Raw genomic sequence first — 13304 nt, 5'->3', positions numbered from 1 at the left:
TCTTATGCTCCTGACCCTCCTTCTCTTTGCTCCCTCCAAGAGGGCAGGTACCCAACAGTGTGTTAATGACCAGTCTCAAGCCCTTTGGGGGAGAAGGTGATAAATGTCTCCTTGAGATGGCCAGAAAATAGTTTCCACCCATAAACCTGCCAAAGTTGTTGGCTGTGGGGCACCTCCTCTGCAATTCCCTTCTCACTGCAAGGTATTTCTGACTTTACTATGTTGGAATCTTACAAGATTATATTATTGGCTCCATACTAGGATGAGTATCCATTCCAGGCTGAATATGAATCCTAGTTTAGAAATGAGTTTTCCCTATGCTAAAGACTACATTTAGAAAATCCATTTTATTCTCCTCAGATCCATATGCTCCACAGATTAATCCACCTGGATTTTACTGGAGAATTTGCTTCTACTTCCAGAAGTCATCAAATGGTTGAGATTACTTGCCTGTAATCTAGTGTGTGTTTAATGTTTTAAACTGTACTCCTTATTTACCATCCTATAATGGAATAAATAATGGATTTGTTGTCAGAAAATCTGGGTTCTGATACTACTACCTGCTATTTACTACCTGTGTTAATGTTAAATAAATCACTTCATCTCTCTGCTCCTCAGTTTCCTCAGTAAAGTGAGGGCATGAACAAAGATGACCTCAGCAGTTCTAAATTAATGATTTGAATAAGAAGAAGCTGAATTTCTAAAATGCACTATAGAAGGGACTGTCCATATTTTTGTAAATATTTTCATTTTTTGTCTTTTATTCTATTTCAAAAGTGTATAAGCCCCAACCAAATTTTCCTATTACCTGTCAACTCTATTCTAAAATTCTATTCAGAAATGAATTAACTCAGTTCAATTTTTTAAGTATTAAATGCCTATTATGTAGAGAGCATTATCTTAGAGACTAGGTAAGATAAAAAGTTTAGATAAAACAGAAAACTTGCCTTTGTTTTGCTTATAACCTTTGAGAGATGTATATACATCTTGGGAAGATGCTATGATTCTATAGAAAATAATTATAGAAAAAAGTACATGACAAATGCATATAAGGTTGAAAAGAGTTGGCAGGGGAATGACATCTAAAGTCTGTGACATGTAAAAAAGAATCTGAGAAAACTAAGGAAGTTTTCCCAAAGAGGTGACTCTTGAGTGTGTTATGGGATAAATAGAAATGCAACTGATGGAGTTGAGAGGCAGGAGACAAAGAGTTCCATGGATCAAGAACAAGAGTAGAAAAGCAAGAGTCCTATATAAGTAACACAGTTTGATTGTAGTTTATGGTATGAAAAATTTGATAGAATGTTAGAAAGATTAAATAGACTGTGAAGAGCCTTGAATGCCAGGCTAGGGTGTTTGAAATTTAATTAGCAAGCAATGGGGAACCATTAAAGTGTGTGTGGTTTTTTTTTGTCTTTTTTTTTTTTTTTTAACAAAGGAATGAAGCCCAGATCTAAAGGCTAATCATAAAGAAGATTAATTCAACAACAGTAGAAGGACTGGATTGGAGTAGGAAGAGAATAGTGACAAGCCTTGTAGGGTGACTGCTAGAATAGTATAAGTTAGTAACAGCCTTACTAAGCTGTTGGCAGTAGAAACAGAGAGGAGATGCAAGATACATTTGGGATGTCAACTAACAGATGCAAGAAGAAATGTACAAGTAGAATCCTTTAAAATTAGTCACTAAGTGTGTATTAGCAGTGAGGAATAAGGAGCCAAAGGTAACAGCTAGATTTGGAACATCTATAAATAATGGTACATTGACAAAGTAAGAGCAGAATAAGAAATGATCTAATAAGCTAGGTTTGGGATATTGACTTTGAGGTGCTGTAGGACTATAGGCAATTGTAGATGTGGTCTGGAGCTCCAAAGAGAGTTCGGGTGAGGAAGAGATTAGGATTTGAAAGTCATTTATAGTGAGATAATTATTAAATGACAAAAGAAAAGAGTGTATAGAGAAGAGAAGATCAAGGGCAGAGTCATGGGGAACACCTATCCCAAAAAGGTTGAGGAGTTAGGCAGGGAGTCAGAGAAAGAGATGTTCCCCTTCCTGCATATATTTCAGGCCAATAGTAAAGTCATGACATAAATGAGTTTGTCATGCAGGACAAACACCAAAAGATGGCACAACCTTCCCTAGAAATAAGTCACTGATATGTAGGAAAGAAAGAAATCAAGGAAATGTTCTATCAGATCTTTGACTACAGTTTGGTAGAAAAGATACTATTTTTCAGACAAGTAAAAAAAAAATCTGAAAATGCTTTATAAGAGATTAAGGAGGGACATTGAGAAAACTTTTAAAGTTCTCTAACCTCAGAAAGTAGAAAACTTCCATAAATAAATATCTCCTTTAATAAGGAATAATGTGATTGATCTGTTGTTCTCTCTTCCTCTACTGTATTTGCCACATCTCTTAATGTTACATATGTTTATAGAGAGTTCTGGAAATGACATTGAGCAAAGTAGTCCAGCCTACTCATCAGAATGAGAAACAAAGGCCAAGAATTGTTCAGAGATTTGCTTAACTTCTCATTGTGAAATTAACTGTAAGCCAGAATCTGGCCATCGATCTCCTGAACTTTGCCCTTGAACACTTTGAAGTATGCCATACTTCCATATACAAGAGAACAGTGTGCCATACTCCAAATTAAAAAAAAAAAACCACACACACAATTGCAAGACTAAGTCTTTCACCTAATAGCAAATTTAAGAGACAGAGAAAGAGAGGAAGTAAGAGAGTAAGAGAAAGAGAACATAATGTAGAGTTCATCAAATTCCTACTATAAATAAAAAACTGAAAGACAAAAATTGAAATCAGAAGATCAGAGCTGAAATCCTAGTTCTCAGAGTTACCTGTTTGAATTTTGACAAGTCACTCTGGTCCTCAATTTCCTCATCTGAAAAATGAAAATGTTGGACTTGATAACCTCTGAAGTTCTTTTCAGCTCAAATCTATGAACCAGATCGTGGATAGAATTCGAGAGACAGGAGTACTTGCTCTAACTGGACTTCCATTATCCAGCTTATTCATTTCCCATAACTGTCACCCATCTTCTTCTCCTAAGTTTCTCCCACCTCCTAAATCTAAACTTCCTTATTCACTATAACGCCTGGCTATCTAAATGCTCTAGCCACTCTCCTCCAGCTAACAAGCAGTGGGCATCTCACTGACTACACTGACTGTTCCAGCTGCTAATGAAACTACAGGCATTGCGCACACGCCCCTTTGTGGCCAAAATTGGAAACACACCCTGAAAGCTTAAAAAAAAATTTTTTTTTTGGTCCGTTATTGCATTGTGACATTCTTTGATTGACAGTCGATCTGAGGGCTGTATTGTGCTTTCTGATGGTACCACTTGGGTGGAAATGGATTGCGTGGAAAAAGCGCAACTTTGTAAGATTTGTAGTCCAAGTATTGGGAATGGAAAGGAAGAGGAAGGAAGGAAGGAAGGAGGGAGGCAAATGCTAACGGTAGAAATGGAAATTTTCTTTCTGAGGCAGTTAGGTCACCTCATGGATAGAATGTTGGATCTGAGGTTAGGAAGTTCCAAGTTCAAACCCTGGACAAACCATTTAACCTCTGTCCCCATTTTCTCTACTGTAAAATAGAAACATTGATAGTACCTGTCTCACAGGATTATTGTGAAATCAAATGAAACAATATTTGTAAAGTGATTAGCACAAGGCCTGGCACATGGTAACTATTTAGTGTTTATTCCTTTCCTCCATTTACCTTTTTATGTTTTCAAAGACAAATTCTCAGGAAACTAAAATAGTCTAACAATAAGGAACTACTACTTAAATTGAGAGGCTGGAACACCCCCAGCTCACTGTTTTATGCCCAAGCTTGAACTTGGATCAGATTGAGTCTTGCAGGTGTCTGCCCTTAATGGAGGGCAAAGGAATGCTCCTTTTCCATACTCATTATTAGTTCATTAAATATTTCATCTGAGGGACCCAGAGAAAAAGTCTTTAAGTTTATATTCATACTTGTGTCTAGATTTTCCTCCAAAAGAAGAAATAAAATAAGGTTTTCAGTGTACAAGATGAATCAAATATGGAACAGGTAATTTATTATTATAAACAAAAAGAATATAGAACTTAGCATAAATGAACTGATGACTTTAAATTGAACATGAATACCTTTACAATCACCTGTGACGGATGCCCCCAATTCATCAGAACATAAAGCAGTTTACATAACAACTAATTAGATCTTTTACATTTCACTTTAGCTAGGCTCTTAAGCTGTATTTAGTACTTATCAGGTGGCCAAACATGCATGCGTTGTGCCCATCACCATATTTGTTATATGGAAGTCCTCTTGAATGCAGAAACTTTTCTTGCTGCCCTGCTAACTGAAGGACCTTTCCTCTACATGAAGTTGCCTCTGGTCCCTACACATTCTCAGGATGGGTACCTACTTGCCTAAGCCTAGTGAAGACCAAGAGTGAGGAATGAAAACTCCCAATTAGGTTTGCCTAGGACAGATAAGAGCAGGTTTAAGGGTGGGGCCCTTCAGAAGCACCTGCTCAACACAGTCCCATTGTGCTCCCAACAAGAAAAGGAAACACTCATAAGAGGTGAGTAGCTAGCTTTTCTATGTCCAATCAGTCAATAGTTCATCAACAAGCATTTGTCAAGTACCTGTTATGTGCCAAGTGTTGTGATCAACACTGAGATTGCAAAGAAAGGCAAAAACAGTCCATTATGTTAAGGAGCTCAGAGATTAATATCCAATAAGTCATTAGCTCCAATTCCACAATCAATAAGAAGACTTTTTTCCCCCTCACAGTATAAATCCCTACCTCCATGGCTGGCAATCCCACCCCCCCAAAATAAAAAAAAAATAAGTAAACAAAAAACTTTTGCAAGGTCTCCCAGATCCAAGACTGGTGATTGAGCATGTTTCATAGGTGGGGGAAGAATACTTTGCATTAATGAATGCAAATGAAATTGAATATGTACACTATTTTATAATCAGTAGAAATAAAGTAGTATGTGCCAGGCAAAGAGGTGAAAGTCAATATTTTCTTTCAAGGATGTCACAATTTTAGGGGGGTGATGCAACAAGTAAAATACACACACACACACACACACACACACACACACACACACACACACACACAAATCCCAAGCTATATACAGGATAAATAGAAAATAAATAAGAAAGCTAAGCCATCCAGAAGATGGAGAGGATGGCCAAAGAAAAGGACCAGAATTGAGAAATGGAGTGTTTTATATGTTCAATAGGAAACAGGCCAGTATCACTAATGCTGATCAGAGTAAGAGGCAGGAGTAAAAGATGTAAAAAGACTGGAAAAGTAAAATGGAACTAGATTTTGAAGGGCTTTCAACACACACACACACAAAAAGATTTTTTATTTTATTTTATTCTAGAAGCTCTAAACGGTCCTCCTTAAACTTTTTACACTTTTGACCCTTTTCACCAGAGAAATTGTGACCCCAGATATATAGACATATAAACTGAATATGCAAATCAAATATTTGCTAATAATAAATCACAATTTTGTGATCCCCACATTCAGTTAGAGGGTGGATCTGAAAAAAGATCCAACTAAGGATACTGAGAATATTATAGTTACTTGTATTCCCATTATCTTTTCCAACTAGACTATAAACTCCATGAAGGAAAAGACTGTATCTCAGGTACAATTTTTACTTCTCAAGCAACTAATACAGTTCCCTATAATAATAAATGTTTAATAAATGTTCACTAAATAATACCAAACAAAAATTCTCAGTAATTAGACTATCTACAAGAAATAAGCTTATCTGCTGCATGGTTCTATGGATAGAATTTCAGGGACAAAAGAGACCCTGAACTATTTCGTGGCCATATTACTGAGTACTTTATGTTCTTTCAAAATCAGAATCTTCCTGAACCCGATTCTCCAGGTTTGTTTGGGAATGTCACAGTGATTCTCTTCTACCTGTTATGCAACAGACTGATGAATGTAATAAAAATTTGAAGGAAAGTGTGGAAGAGAACTTTGAAAGTGATTTGAGCTTTCTGCAGTAATCATCTTGTAAGTAAAATGGTTTATTATTTCCCCTGGAACTATAATCCTCTATTCTTTTACCTCCTGCCCTTAAAGGTTATATGCGATTATGGAATATTAAAACACTATTGCTGTATTTCAATAATGAATCAAGTTATCCCTGCCTATCGTGATTTGTAAAGTATTCTTATTTGAAAAGCCCTGCAGAAATGTAAAACATTATTGCAACAGTAATAAAGTGAGACATGTCCAACTTCTGACCCACTGTTTCTTGTCAGAGAGCATAGAGTCTCACACAAAACAATCCCTCCCACATTAGCAGAAGTTGTACAATAAAACAACAGACATTGAAGTTCTGCAAAATTATCAGAAACAAAACATTTTTTTTACAATGTCAAGTTACTAACACTATTGGAATGGTTACCTAGGGGGTAATGAAGTTCTCAGAAAACACTTCAAAAATAAAAATATCCAGTTCATATAAAAATGCAAACTTGCACTTATTTTCTGCTAAGTTGGAGGGGAAGGAAAGGAAGAAGAATTGACAGAGATGATTGCTTAAACCACTAAAGGATACTCAAAAGAAAGGTGAAGGCTTACAACTTCTATGAGATCATTATATTACTAGATAAAATCTCAAAATAAAAAAAAGGAGATAGCTTTGTTTGGTTTTAGCTACTTGCAAACTATCTAAATATCTGCAGATCTGGGGGAATCACTTTAATATGCATCAAATCTTCTCATAAATATTTTTTCTAGATAACCAGTTCATATTCTTTACCATCTTCCATCTGGTCTTGTGCTTTGGTTTATTCTATTTCCCAAACTCTCTGGATTCAGGGAGGTAGGATATTAAATGATCTTGATGGGCCCAAGATTCAAAGTTGTCTATGATCATAGAATACATGTTTGGACCTGGTTTCTAAAATAACGTCTGACTTTTTTCCATAAAATTTTGTTGCCTTGCCAGCCAAACTCATACTTGGATAAGACTTAGCAACAGGGTACAGAATCAAGATTCATAAAGATCTCAGCAGGCTAGAATGTTGAGTAGAAACTAACAACCTAAAATTGAATAGCAAGAAAGAAAAAATCCTGCAGTGATCTCCACTCACCAATACTTAGATGGAGCCACAATTTCCTCTGTGTTGGTGCTCTCTACACTCATTGATACAAATGATTGCCAATCCATGCCTTCTTATTCTGAATGATTCTTATTGGTGTTTTTCCATAAAGTCTCCAAAGCATATTTCTCAACCTGCTTTAACCCTTCTTGTATTTTATTTTGGGAATTCCAGGACTATACATCTTCATCTCACTATTATTTGATCAAGCTTGATCACATATTGTCTTCATGCTGTTTTTCATCACTTTTTATAAGTAAGTTATCATTAGTAATATGTTTTAGCCTTTTCACACCAATCATCTATCCTTTTTATGTCTTTACAATGACCTGCAACTGTGATTCTGATGTCTTCATGGTGTTCCATGACTCAGTTGTATCACCAGGAAACTATTGATGTGTATCTAATCTGTGTTTCTAGCTAATCCTCTTAAATTTTACACAAAACTCTCCTAATGCATGAGGCAAGTAGTCAATCCTAAAGGAAATCATGAGGGGCAGGAGAAGCCAATCTAAAAGTAACTGGGATTTGTATGTCTCTCAAAAACAAAAGAATGTCACTGAGCCGCATAGATTTCATACTTCAATGTTTTCATGTTTTAAAAATGTATTGAAATTTTTGTTATTTATCATATTTATGAAACTATTTATAATATTTATTAAAACAATAATTTTCATATTTTAAAAATATTCAAGGAAACATTATTATGAATTAAAAGCATCATAGCATTTCCCAAAAGCAATCCAAACCATTCTCCTACTCCTTCAATTCAGTTCAATTCTGGATCTAATCCATATGTCATGTCTAGCCAAACTATGTATGATGGTAAATTAATACAATGGATTGCCCACTCAAATGTATGTCATATTCTAGACACCATGTATTCTTCATCACTTAATTCTTCACACATTGTTGTTGTTTGTCTGTAGTTTTTGAAGAGTATCAGTGACATCACAGGATGATATCTTGCTCATGAATTCAATTTAAGTAAGGCAGAGTCACACAAAATCATCAGTATCATTCTTATTTCCAGAGTAAGTAAAGGCCAGGGATGTAGAGAATGACCTTGACTTCTTTGATATTTGTCCAAACTCTAAGCTCCCCTTAGCATCTGATTCAACTGCCTTTATAGCCATTGGAACAAGTTGTTCTTATCAGCCTACTCTGCCAGAGTAAGTCTTCCCATACTTGGGAAGGGAGACACCTCCCTACTTCAACAGGTTTGAAGTCTGTTGATTACCCTCAATCTGGTTTAGCTTGTTTTCTGAGATGGTTTTATTTACATGTGGCCACTATGCATGTTACAGATTCTAAGAGGCTCAGGTGAAAGTTGGGTGACAGGTGTATACCAAAGTTGGATGAGTATCCCTGGAAAAGGTTCAGAATGCCCTCACTCTAGAAGTGCTAATCCGTTCTGAATACCCCATAAATTCTTTTTGAGACGTTAGGGAACATTGGGAAAAAACCTCTGCATTTGGAATGCAAAGACCTAGACCAAAGTCTTAGATCTGCTACTTACTTTCCCTATGACCATAGGCAATTGTCAACAAGCATTCATAAAGCACTAAAAATGCATATGCACTGGAGATAAAAAGAAAAGCAAACACATGGTCATTTCATTAAGGAGCTCATATTCCAATGGGGGAAGCAAAATTCAAAAAAACCTTACATGTAAAATCTATACCAGGTAGATAAGAAATATTCTCTGAGGTTGTGACTAGCAGTAAAGGGTGGAGAGGTGAGAGGAAAGGTTTCCTGGGAAAGTTTTAGGCTTAATCATGAATAAAATCACGGAAGTCAAGAGGCAGAATGGAAGAAGGAGAGAATTCCATATATAGAAGACAGATAGTTAAAAGGTAGAATCAGGAATGGGATATCAAGTTTATTGCTGGATTATAGACTATATAAAAAATAATAAAGTATAAGGAGCCTGAAAAGACAGGGTGGGGCTGGCTATAGAGTTTTTAAAAACTAAAAAGAGGTTTTTAAATTTGATCCTAGAAATAATAAAAAATCAGCAGCGTCTGAATATTGTGCAATGTGTATGTATATCTATATGTGTGTGTGTTGATAATGATGATGGATGTGAATGAGATATATAGCTATAGATACAAAGACTATATATCAATATATAGACATAAATATAAAGAATATATGTGTTGGGACAGCTAGGCAGTTAGGTGGGGCAGTGAATAGAACACCAGCCCTGAAGTCAGGAAGACCTGAGTTCAAATCTGGTCTCAGACACTTAACACTTTCTAGCTGAGTGACCCTAGACAAGTCACTCAAACCCTTTTTTTGCCTCAGCAAAAAAAAAAAAAAAAAAGACTATATGAGAGAGAGAGAAAACTCACTCTCTCTCTATATATATACACACACATATACACATATACATATATACGTATAAAAATATAATCAAATCTATAGGGAAATCACTTTGATTATTGAATGGAAGATAACCTGGAATGAGAAGAGACTTGAAGCAGGCTATTTCAGTAGTCTAGGAATGAGATGATGAGAGCTTCCTTTAAGATAGCAGCTATGTGCATAGAGAGATGATGTATACAAAATATTGTGAATTAGAAATAGTAAAACAGAGCAATAGAGATGTGGGGTAAGTGTGAGTGAGGAAAAGATGGTACAGAAACAGCAAGCAGGAGTAACTGGACAGATTGGCACTCTCATTTGTAATAGAAGGTCAAAAGAGGGCTGGATGTCGAGGAAAATGATGTTCTGTTTGTGGTTGAGTTTGAGGTGTCTATATGATTTAAGACTTGGGCTAGATATATGAAAAGTTGTCTCAATAATAATAGAATCTAGGAGAACACATTAGAATGTCAAGTGAGATAAAGGGAGACTAGACCTCAAACCCTAAAGACATTGAAGGCATAATGATGAAACCTCAAAGAAGGATATGAACTTACCACCATCTTAAAAAGCTCTCTTGGAAGAATTCAAAAAGAGATAATAGAGAAGGAGAAGAGAAAATGGACTGAGACATAATCACTGGGGACATCCACAGGGGATGTGATTATAGCCCAGATGATGGATACAAAGGATACTAAAGAAGGGAGGACAGATTGGAGGAATACCAGGTTTACAGCATTAGAAAGAAAAGAGAGCATAGAACACCTAGAAGAGAGTGACTGATTTTGTCAAACACTCCAGAGAAGTCAAGAAGTGTAAAGTCCAAGAATAGGCCATTGGGTTTGGCAATTAAATATTGTTGGTAACTTTGGAGAGAGAAAATTCAATAGTCACTTTGATCAATAGGTCTCTATTTCCTTGTCTATTAAATAAGGGGATCAGAATAGGTGACTTATATTTCTTCTACCTCTAAATTGTCTATAAGATTCCCAAACTAATATTTTTGTAGTCATTACTGAGATCTTTAAAGAGCCTTTGAAGTGTTACAAGGATCATTGTAATGAATTCAGTAGGAACTATTTCCCATAAGATAACTGACAGAAACTTACCATTTACATAAGGAATCATTCTTCTATTTGGACTGTTCACAAGACATCCTTCATATTCATTAGAAAAATGTTGAAAAATACGTGCCTCCTTTTTTATGCTTTACTAGTTATTGATAATAGAATAATTTGATCATAGGATCCTAGATACAGACCTGGAAAATACTTCAAAAGTCATCTGGTTTAGCCTCTTTATTTTTACTGTTAACAAAATCAATGCCTATAAAATGACTTGTGCAAGATCACACAGGCAGCATTTATCAGAGTTAGCTTTGTGATGGGATCTCTGAGGTTTTTCATACTTTTACACGTTCATAAAGTATATCTTGTTGAAAGAAAGTCTTTGAGGATGACTTTGTTATTTAAAAATGCTTTTTATATTCACTAAGCAATAAACAAAGCAGAGTTTTATAATCCAAAAGATGATCTTATAATCCCTATATCTCTCCCAGGTATGTGAATATGAAAATGATAAAAAAAAATCAACCCAGAAAGCCCAATTGTCCCTCTCTATATTTTCTCCAAGGATAACTTTGAAAGGTGAATGGAATATTCTCATAAATACTCACCCATAAAAGATAGAGGATAATAAAATTCCACATTTTTAATCCTATTTAATCTTTGATGTAACTGTTGATATTCTGTGATATCATGGTCCATTTATTAGGGAGCTGACACATTCTGGAGAAACAGAATGATATAGAAACATACTAGATAGGGAAAACACTCCTGAAGTCAGGAAACCTGGGTTCAAATTCTGCCTCTGGTATTTGGACACATTGCTTCATTTTTCTACATTTCATTTTATCACCTCTAAAATGAGGACCTTTAAGATCTCAGTCCATAATTTATATTATCATTTCTACAAATAAATGTAGAAGACATAAAGAATTTTCATCTCAATAAAATAACTTTTTTCTCAGAAAATAGAATAAAGCTTTTGACAAGGTTGATGACATTTGAAAGAAAGTAGAATCATCATTTAATAATATACTTGCTTGTCCTCTGTTACAGTGCTCATGATCATAAACAAAAACATTTTTAAAGATAGTTGCAACTCACTGACAAACATCTGTGTGCAAAAGTGAAGTAGATAAATACTATAAACAACTAGATAGGATTATCCAACCAAAAAACAAATGTTTTCTAATCAGTGGCTTCAATGTGAATGTAAGCATAGGAGAGAATTGTGGTGAAAAATTTCTGAGAAGTAAATAAAAGAAGCTAAAGGTTTGTGAATTACCCAGAAGTTTGATTTCATGCTTATTTATCATAAATGCTTCAAGAAAAGAGTAAAGCACTACATATGGCAGCCATTGACCAAAGTTACAAAAATTAAATTGACTCTAATCTTAGCAGTTAGGAAAACAATTGATTTCTGATGAATCATTTCTGAATCAGTTATCTATGTGCAATCTGATTATCAGCTAGCTGCAATCAAAATCAGTATCAAATTAGAGAAAAAATCAAGATGAGAAGACACTACTTATATATTCTACCACCAAATTATGCTTTTTAAACCTGCTACAAAATATGAAAACATAGCAATATATATAAAATAATTCTCAACTGAACATATTTAAAACAATTGCTACAACAAGAAGGACAGAAGAGCCCAGAAACTGTCTCAGCTAGCAAACACTTGATCTTCTTAAGCAGAGCCCTAAAAGTATATAGAAATAAAAATTTAGAAAACTAGTTCATCTGGAAAATATGATGATGAAAAAGTGTATAGATAGGAATGTAAGAAGTATCAGCTGTTAATATGAAGAAAAAGGTATGGAGAGAAAAGCAACTCTACAGAAAGCATGGGAAGAGACCCCATTAATCTATATTATCCCTTGAAAATTTAGACATGCAAGTGGAAGGAGCATAAAATAAATATGAAGTGTTGCAATATTAAATAACCCATTTTCATCATCAATACAGTGAATCACCATATTTAGAGTTTTACACCTCAAAATACAATGTATAATTCTTTAAAAATGGAATTTGTGCATACAAGAGGAAGTAAGATATAGTGAACATAACAGTAAAGTTGGAATCTGATAACCTGGCTTCAAATCCTGCCTCTGTCACTTATTACCTATCTAACATTGAACGAGCCATTTAATCTCTCTAGCCACATTTTTCATCTATAAAATGAAGAAGTTTAACTGTGTGATCTTTCTGGTCTCTTCCAACTATAAATCAATGGCCCATGATTCAAAAGAGAAAAGTAGCTGTTCCTGACCAAGTATAGAAGAAATTCATACTATTGGAACACAATATTGAAGGCACTTGATCAGTTTTTTAAGCTATCCCAAAGGGTTTAATAGCTCTATAAAATACCCCAGGACTTAGCACAGTGCCTGGCACATCAGAGAAGCTTCATAAATGCTTACTGATTGATTGAGTTTAAAATTCCAAAATAATATAAATGGATTATTAAAAGCATCACTACCAAAAAAGGTAATTACTAATTCATTGGCCTCCTTTTTCATTGCCATAAAAATCCCACATTTAAATTTTAAAAATCCACTATGCAAGTATGTGACCTAGAAAAGGTAGTGAGAAAATAATTCATGTGAAACAAACCTGGCACTTTAAGAGATTGTAAGCTCAAAATGAGTCAACAATATGAAATAGCAGCCAAAACAGACCTTTTTGTAGTGACTAGAAACTGGAAATTGAATGGATGCCCA

The sequence above is a fragment of the Antechinus flavipes genome, chromosome 1 (genome assembly GCF_016432865.1).
Source record: "Antechinus flavipes isolate AdamAnt ecotype Samford, QLD, Australia chromosome 1, AdamAnt_v2, whole genome shotgun sequence".
In the NCBI taxonomy this organism is placed as follows: Eukaryota; Metazoa; Chordata; class Mammalia; order Dasyuromorphia; family Dasyuridae; genus Antechinus; species Antechinus flavipes.
The sequence above is the reverse complement of the archived record's forward strand: the minus strand, read 5'-3'. Positions refer to the sequence as shown.